This window comes from Sus scrofa, chromosome 13 (assembly GCF_054392235.1).
Source record: "Sus scrofa isolate SSC_HxYL_T2T_F1_AM1 chromosome 13, Sscrofa_HxYL_maternal_Yorkshire_Landrace_v2.0, whole genome shotgun sequence".
NCBI classification, from domain to species: Eukaryota; Metazoa; Chordata; class Mammalia; order Artiodactyla; family Suidae; genus Sus; species Sus scrofa.
Genome location: NC_139395.1, coordinates 148,932,604 through 148,942,139, shown reverse-complemented (window position 1 = coordinate 148,942,139; position 9,536 = coordinate 148,932,604). Strand labels below are relative to the sequence as shown.

Sequence of the window (9,536 nt, the reverse complement as noted above, 5' to 3'; positions counted from 1 at the left end):
GTAATCCAGGAGGCATTTGAACGAGAAAAGGGTGGGGGAATTCAGCCAGAAGGTTAGAGCAGAAGAAAACGGAAACAGTCCTGGAGCAAAACCTAGCTGGGGAGAGTAAGGTCCTCTTCTTCTCCCTGGCTCCTTGGGGAGAGGAACCAGCTGAAGCCACAGGGCCAGGCTAAGGGGAGAAGGGGAGCAGAGCCAGGAAGCCCCAGCAAGCCCTCTGCCCAGGGTACAGTGAAGGCAACAGAACTCAGGGTCAGCCTGGCAATCCAACAGCCCTGTTGCTCTGTGAACCAGGGTCAGCCTGACACCAGAGATGCTGAGATGAACAAGATATAGCCCCTGCTCCCACAGGGTCACAATCCAGAGGGATCTAGACACGGCAGGAGTGGCATTTACTGCCAGGTCCTCTGGGTCTGTGGCCCTGAGGTTTGGGTGTATGTTAGGCAATGGAGCAAGGGCGCTGAGGACGATCCAAGAGGATCTCTCTTGTATGAAGTACAACAAACTTAGTGGCTTAAAAAAATAGAAATGTATTCTCTCCCGGCTCTGGGGGCCAGAAATCCTAAGTGAAGTGGGCGGGAGCACGCTTCCTCCAAAATCTCTAGGGAAGATGCCTTCCCTGCCTTCTCTCACATCTGGTGATGGCTGGCATCCTTGGCCTTTCTTGGCTTGCAGCTGCATCACTCCAGTTTCTGCCTCCATCATCACACGCCAGTATTCCCCCTGCGGGTCTGTGCCTGATTTCTCTTCTTATAAGGATAAGGACAAAAGTCATTGGAGTATTGCCCACGCTAAGCCAGTATGACTTTAACTGAATACCTCTGCGAAGACTCTCTTCCCTAATACGGTCACGTGCTGAGGTTCTTGGTGACATGAACTTGGGGGGACCGCTTATCCACCCCAATACAACCTCTTTGAAGAAGTTAGGGAAAGGTAAGCATGAGTCATCACAACAGATGACGGCCTCTACAGGGAAGCGGGCAGGTGAGCCTGCTCCCCGCCCCTGCCGCCCCCCACTCCCCCCCTCCACCCCCCCTCCGCTCGCTCTCCCCGCCCCGCACCCAGGGCTGCCCCGGGAAATCCCCAAATGCCTGCTCTCGTCACCGCTGAGCCACCTGCCAGAGCTGGGTGACCAAGGGAAATGGGCTGGACTAATCCCTTGATCAAATTGCCAAAGGGAGGTGGAAGCTGAGCAGGCAGCGGACCCAGGAGCTCCCAGCCTGGTTGCCTCCTGCCATGCTGTGACCACCCTCCACTGCCCAGGGAAGTGGGGAGAGCAGGAGGGCAGGGCCCAGCTGGAGCCATAATTTCAGCCTTGTGCTTTCAGATGTGGACTTGCTACAGCTGAGTGAAGGTGTCACACTTCCTGGTTTCCTTCTGAACAAGAGGTGAGGGACGGGACAGTATATTTAAAAATAACCTCCCCTCCCCCCATCCTGGGGCATTCCACATCTGGGCTTGTTAGCCAACCCCCAACCCCCCAGAGTGACCACCCCTCTCCCACCACTCTCCAAAGGGTGGGGAAGGACTGGACCCAGACATTTTCTCTTTCGCCTACGCCATCCAGACTCTCCCTTGATGGGAAAAAGTGACTTCTTACCTTGCCCTGCCCCTTTGAAATTACGTCTTCAGGCGCACTTGGAATGTTCTCGCTCCTCAGCCCTCAGGTCCTACCCTCCCCACCCCCAACCCCCCCCCCACCCCCGCCGCCCCGAAAGCCCTGGAGCGCTGGGACGTGAGAGGGAGAGGGGGGCAAGAGGATTATGATTAATCAGTCTGTTCCCCACGCGGCTGCAAGGCAGGCCTGCAAGATGACGTTTTCCCTGAGATGAAGTCCAGCTTCTGTGGTCTAGAGATTGCTTTAGTTGTGAGGTACCAGGTCCAGAATAAACTGCCCAGGACCTGGTCCCAGGTCTGGGAGAGGAGCCTGAGGGAGGAGCCACCGGCTTGTTTTCCTCTGGGGAATGAGGGTGTGAGAAGGGCTGATGCTGAGCCCCGGGAGGCAGAGTGAGTGCTCCGGGGGAAAGAGCAAGGCCTTTGGAGTCACCAAGGGCAAGCTGCTTCCCAGATGAACCTCAGTCTCCCCATTTGCACAATGGGAATAATAATAATGCCTATGGGCTTAGCACATAGAAAGTTCTTAGCAAATGTTGGGGTCCCCTAACAACAAAGGTTAGTTAGGGCAAGTGGACAGAAAAAGAGCCAAAAAGTTATTTCAAGTGAGAATCTGGGGTTGTCCTCAGTAGAGAGGCCACCTCATGGAAGTGAGGGGGTATGATTCTTGCTGGGTGGAGAGTTCTGGAAGGAAGATGGGGGGAGGAGGTGGGCAGGCCCAGCCACAGGACTTGTGAGGTTACTGAGATCGTCAGCTGGGCTAGATCAAGTGAGCTGGTGTTGAACATAAGCAGATAAGCTCATTTTATGCACTGATTATTCATAAGTCAGTAAAGTCTTCAAGGATGTTGGTTTAAAGCCTGGTCTTTCTCCCTGGTCCCTTCTGGACTGGCCTGCACATCATCACTCGCAGTCTATTTACTGAGCTGAAAAGACAGACCTTCCTAATGTCCAAAGCTGTGAAGGGCCTGCTACAGGTTCATGAATTCAGGCAGAAGACAAGGAGACCAGTGGGTCAGAGACAAATGACTTTCTTAATCAAGGTGCACGAGGAGCCTAAACTTCACTTTCACATTGGCTTTCCTTGCCCCCAAAGTCCCACAGGGCAAAGCAGAGGCAGGGCCAAGTGGATTCTGGGACACAATGGATATGCATCATAGCTGAGAAACCCTGACCCAAGGAAACCCCAATCTTTTAAGGGGTTGCAAGAAAACCTGCCCAAACCTTTCCCCAGAGGTAGACTTTATTACATTGGACAGGAAATAAATTAGCCTTCTATTCCTGTCAGAGACACGACCTCTGTCTTCCTAGGCTGTTCACATTTTATAAATCTCCTTGAAGAAATAATGTAGAACAAAAGGCTCTCACTGCCTCTGCTCACAAGATTTGCAGAAATGCGAGAGACGGATAGAGAACTGACTCCCAACATCAGAGCCTGGGGGGTCAGGTGGGGTGGGGTGGGGTGGGGGGAGGGCACCCAAGTTCATCTGGCCCAGCTTGTTGGCTCTTTCCCCTGCCTTGGCTTTACTGGCGTGACTCATTCAAGTGTCACACATATACTCCCTTCCCCCAGGTCTCTGTGCCCAGCACAGAGTCTGACCCCTAATGATTCTCAATAAATGTTTGTCAAATGGATGAATAAATGACTGGGTCTTTATAGAATTTCTGCTTTACAGTGTGAAAATAGCTTAAACATTAAAGAAATCACAATAGGAATGAAACTAACATTTATCAAGTGCTTACTGCAGGCTGGCATAGTTAGTTCCACTATAACTGGAGCTGGCTTCATGGGTATGTCCCCGTGCAGCCAAACAGGATCTCAGGCTTAGGAGGGCGCTGAGCTTGTTTTAATGCTGTGCTGCCATTATTCTGAACTTCTTGTTCTTTTTATTTTTTTTTAATTTTTTTTTACAAGGGGCCCCACAAATTATGTAGCTAGTCCTGGCTGAACTCCTACATAGGCATTCCTAAAATTCACAGTGCTCTGTAAAATCCTGGAATAAACATCACAGGGCTTGTGGATAAAATGGGGTTGGGGCCCCACATTCAAAAACTGTGTCAATGACACACAAAAATTCACCTAGTTAAAATGGTAGCAGGGTTTTGCACATCAAATGATTAAGAAATACATTAGTACAACAATAAGTATGGCACTTTGCTTCAAGAAAGATCTGAAGTTGGCTCCTGGAAATGGGTGTTGGAAGGGATGTTGGCTCCTGGACCTGGGTAGCTGTGTGACAGTGGAGGGTAGGTGGTATCAGTTATCTGATACCAGATGTGGAAGGATGTGATGAGCTGAGATAACTCTGATGTCTGTGGCCTGGCTACGTGTGCGTTTTTTGTTTTGTTCTGTTTTGTTTTTTGTATTCCTAGGTGGCTTGGTGCGACTGGGTGCAGTTTTCTGCTTTCAGCTAGTGTTTCTTGAAGATGAAATCATTCATCAGCAAATGTGAAATTTGCAGTAGGTTCAAATTGTTCCCTCATCTATCAAATGCATTGGAACAAATTAGCATTTCTGAGACAAGCATTATAGCAGACTCGACTCTACTGTTCCGACCTTTGTGGGTATTGACCCACATAGCCGTCACAGTTCTAACCCAGGAGGTGGTTACTAGGAGAGATTCCCATGAGGGAGTAGAGATGACCCCTAAATGAGGGGCCTGGAGGATCTCACAGGGTCTGTCCCCCTATATACCTCATGCTAAACTCTCAAGCTTCCCTGAGAATCCACAATGCAAATTGCTGCTTTCCAAGGCCCAGCCAGCCTGCTTAGGGCCAATGGCCCAGCCACCTGCTTCTCAACTGACAAAGAAAATATAGCATCAAAATCTTAGTTCCCAGATGAATGTTTTCCTCTCCTCTCTTTTAAAAATTCTGTTTTGCTTTTGTTCACTGCCAACGGCCTATTGGTTGTTCTGCCTCATACATGTAAATAGATTATTTGTATGCAGATAACTACCTAAGTGTCTCTGAGTGGCTCAGAGGTTAAGTAACTTTTCCAGGATTTTGCAGCTAACCAGGACCAGAACCGGAATTAGAACCCAAGTCTGTCTCTCTCCAACACTTTTTGCTCTTTTTTTTTCACTCTTGCTACTCAGCTTCCCCCAATGGTGAAGCACAAGATTCCTCACAGAGTGGAAGAGAGTGTGCTGGTGGGGAGGTCAAGGCTGGAAAGGCAGGTGCAGGTTGGGTGTTTGCAAGAGGTCCATCCCTGGTGAGAAATAGCTGTCCCTGACCCAAGAAGCATGGCTTCAAAGGGCCTTTCCACCCTGAGTGGAGACCGGTCAGGGGTGGGGGTGAGGGCCCCAGGAGGAAAACAGGCCATATGGGGCAGAGATGGGGTGCCAGGCTTTGTGCCCAAGAAGGAGAGTGGGACTAGAAACCTCAGTTTACAGTTGGGGATTATAGGGATGAGTAATCCAGGACATAGAATATTCACAGTTGGATTTTCTCTTATGACCCTTCTGTTTAATTATATAGTCATAACCTGACCATGACCTAGACAGCGGCAGAGAAAATAAGAGATTGGAAAATGAGATAAGCCTCACCAACCATAAGGAGTTCTCACTTATCTGCTTCTGGAGCGTGCATGGTAGGGAGGAAAGCGGCAAAGAGGGCAGTGAGGAGAAAAGAATAACATGCAAAATCCAAACATCATCAGTTTTGGCTTTCAAAAGCATTTGACAGTATTTTAAAAGAAAGTTAACTCTGTCTGTAAAATGAAAGGTATAAATCAACTTGAAAAGAAAAAATGTTTGCAACATAGTTGAAAGATATCCTTAATATAAAAATGTTACATGTTTATATATTAAATATGTTTATACATATATATTTACTGTTTGCATATTAAATATTATATAATATATTTTTATTACAAAGTCACAATACTACTTTATTTTTTTTAAAATGTATTTACTTTTTAAATTTTTTTGATTTTTAGGGCCGCACCTGTGGCATATGGAGGTTCCCAGGCTGGGGGTCAAATCGAGCTACAGCTGCCAGCCTACACCACAGCCACAGCAACGCAGGATCCAAGCTGCATCTGCGAACTACACCATAACTCACAGCAACACTGGATCCTTAAGCTGCTGAGTGAGGCCAGGGATCGAACTCGCAACCTCATGGTTCCTAGTTGGATTCATTTCCGCTGTGCCATGACAGGAACGCCCCACGATACTACTTTAAAATAAAATAAAGATGGGGGCAAAGGACATGAATAAACAAAGAAATACACAGAGATTTTCAATCCCACGAGTATTTGTTGTGGTCTCTGCACGTGGGTGGAAAAAGAATGTTCCAGATTTAAAGCAAGGTGTAGAAAAGACAAGTTTATTGAGGCAAGAGACACTGTCAACACAGTGGGCTGACTTCCTGGTAATCCAGGAGAGCCCACTCTGGTCACATTGTCCAGTCTGTTTTTACAGCCCAAAGACAAAGGAGTGCGAGGAGTGGTCTTGCTATACACCTGTAGACCTGCTGATTGGCTGGGGAAGGGTGGGGTCTTCTGTTACACTTGCTGCTTGGTTGGGGGCATATGTTGCCCCTATAGGTGCAGGGTAAAGAGTGGGCCACATACCCACATACCTAGTAGGGGGCAGGAAGGAATAGGCCAAGTTGCTGGGGTGGGGAGGTCCTGAGGAACATTGTAACAATTACAATGAGCCAGGTGGGATGATAAGGGTCGGGCAATTCTTATCTTGGTTGCAGGCTTTTGAGTTTTGGCTTTTGAGTTTTTTCTCCTTGGAGACATCTTGAATTCCCATAGTATTTAAAGAAATGCAAAATCAAAACAAGATATCATTTTTAAAAAAATCACATTTGTAAAGATTTAAAATAAATGACAATAACCAGGATTGATGAGTACACAGACACACATTCATAATTGCTCTTGGGATTATAAATTGGTATATTTCCGGAAAGGAATTTATTAATACAAAATGAAAATCTTAATATTTTACTTCCATTCTTCAAAATCCACTTCTCAGAATTTATCTAAAGGAAGGAAAAGTAATCAAAGACTTATGTCCACAGGAAAAACTGGAAACTGCCTAGTGGATAATCACCAGAATTTGGTTAAGTTCCTATGGATGCATTAGTGCAGTGGAATACAACACATTCACTAAAAATAACTTTGTGGAAGAATATACAGCAGTGAGGGAAAAATTCATAAGAGAGGAGTTTCCTGAAGGATCAGTGGGTTAAGGATTCAGCGTTGTCCCTGCTATGCCTCTGGTTACTGCTGTGGGGGTTTCTATACCAGGCCTGAGAACTTCTGCATGCTGCAGGAGTGGCCAAAAAAAAAAGTTCATAAAACAGTGTGAAGTAAAATGTTTACAAAATGGTTTAAGCCATGTGATCATGTGATCTCAAAAATTTTAAAAGAGCTATACACAATGAAAAAAAAAATAAGCCTAGCATTAAATATATCCAAATATTACTATTGGCATTCTCTGAGTGGCAGTGACTTTTACTCTTTTTGCTTGTTGATACATTCAACGGTATTAGTTTATAATAAAAGAGTAAATGTTTTGTGAGTTTTTAAGATGAAGATTTATCTTCCTAAATGAATTTTTCTCAGGTGGTTATCAACAGGAGTTTAAATTCCTTGAGAGGACAGCCACAGAATCCCAGACCTGATAAGACCTTCTGGCCAACTAGTGCAATGCTTTCCCTAGGCTTATGCTGATCACTGCCCAGTTGGGCCTCACGCCGGTGGAGTGGGTCAGCACTAGAACTTTAAAAAAACTGTGTGCATATATGTACAGAATTATAACATGAACTGTATTTTTATGTGGGTGGTAGTCTGGAAATAAAAAGTTTGAGACACACTACAGCAGTCCCACCAAGTGCCGCCCAGCCCGGCTGAGCCCTTCTAGTGATGGGGAACTCACTGCCTTTTGCTTGTTTTGACTGTACGTACTGTCAGGCAGCTTTCCCTATACTTAATGAGCTCTGGCTTCTTATCATGCCTGATCACTTCCAACTCCTTCCTCCTGGGCAGCACTTCAGAAGGCTGAAGGCAGCCACCAAGTCAGACCTGAGCCTGGGTCTGCCTGCCCCCACTCAAATCCGTAACCAGCCGCACTCCCAAGATCTAGAACCCTTGCCTTCCCTGGTTCTTCTTATGTCATCCTCTCCCAGCAATCCCTCCAATAACGTGACAGCACGTGCGCATGCGCACTCCCGTCCGCCGCACGCACGCACGCACGCATGCACGCACTTGCACACACACCCCACCTCCAGGACGGAGGCCCTCGTGCCAGGCCGTTCTGCTCATTAATTAATCCATAGAGTCATTCAGTATCTTTAAAGGAGCACCCACTGTGTGCCCAGCTCTGTGCCGGTTGCCGGAAAGAGACACCCCTCGCCTCCTGCCCCCAGAGAATAAGACCTGACGGAATAAGATCTTGCGGGCACAGCTCGGTCCGCCCCTCCACTAACACCTCAGCCGCTTGCTTCATGGGTCAATCCCTCCAGCACACGGACTCCAGGTAGCCACAGCTGCTCTCTGAGCCCTTCCGGCCTCTCGGGTCTCCTCGCCCGGCCTGACTCAGCCTGTGGAGATGATGGGCCGTGAGCACCTGGTGCAGGAAGCCCGGCTGGGGGAGCAGGAGGAATGCTACGACGACTGGGCTGCGGCCATGAGGAATATGACAGAGCTGAATGAGCCGCTGTTTGGTGAAGACAGAGACTGTCTCTCCGAGGCCTGCAAGAATGGAGTTGGGGCACGCCATTCTTCCTGAAGGGTCACGAGTAGCATTGAGCAGAAGACATCTGCAGATGGTCATGAGAAGACAGGGAAGGTCCATGCTTACCAGGAAGAAATAGAGAAGGAGTTGGAGGTGTTAGGTCAGGATGTGCGGAACCTGCTGGCTAATTACCTGATCAAGAACTGCAGTGAGACCTAGTATGAGAGCAACATGTCTTACCTGAAGATGAAAGGGGACTATTACGGCTGCCTGGCAGAAGTGGCCCCTGGAGAGAAGAGGGCGAGTGTCGTGGTGTCATCTGAGAAGGCCTGTTGCGAAGCCCATGAGAACAGCAAGGAGCACACGCAGCCCACTCATCCCATTAGGTTAGACCTGGCTCTTGACTACTTCGTTTTCTACTGTGAGAGCCAGAACACCCTGGAGCAAGCCTGCCACTTGCCCAAGATGGCTTTTGCCATCTTCGAGCTCAACACTCACCAAGGACTTCTATCTACCAGGACTCCACGCTCGTTGTGAAGCTCCTCCTTGATAACTTCATGCTCTGGACAAGCGATCAGCAAGACGACGACGGTGGACAAGGCAACGATTAAGGTAGCCAGGCAGCGCACGCTGATGCTACTACCGCAGGCTTTATTTTTTTTCCTCCAGGAGTTGGGGGTCCTGTGGGAGAGGGAAAGGGAGGGATGACCTTCCTACGGAAAAACGCATGACCTGTCCTATCTTTGACCATCTCTGACATTTTCACCAAAATACCACTAGTGGAAAGTCAAGGCTAGCTGTGCTGCTACTGGAACAGCAGCCTCAGACTGGCACATGGACTGATATGTAGATTAATGCACATGGAGCTGTCTTTAACTTATTGCTAGAAAATAGGGTTTGAAGATGAAAAGAAAACTTGTTTTTGTTTTTTAAGATGAAAAGAAAACTTAAATGGAGTGGCCCTCACTCAGTAAGTTCTATGGTTCTAGTAAGGATTTTTATGTACATATGTTCTTGTTTTTTGAGTTTTGGGTATTTCCTTCCTATTTCATCTGTTTTAGCTGTGCATTTTTTTTTCCAGGGTGTACTCTACCAGACATGAAACAGTTTAAATCCCAATCTGATAGACTTAGAACATATGATATATCTATCCTTATGGTTTAGGCCTTGCCAGTTTTCAGAAGTTTCTGATTAGTTGACAATATTAATACTAAATTGCAGTTTACAGTATTTCCA

At 47.4% G+C, this 9,536-nt stretch overlaps 1 pseudogene; it reads left to right on the top strand.

Annotated features, from left to right (window-relative positions):
* Nucleotides 1-8,079: 8,079 nt before the first annotated feature.
* Nucleotides 8,080-8,943, top strand: LOC110255276 (14-3-3 protein gamma pseudogene; annotated as a pseudogene).
* Nucleotides 8,944-9,536: the final 593 nt, after the last annotated feature.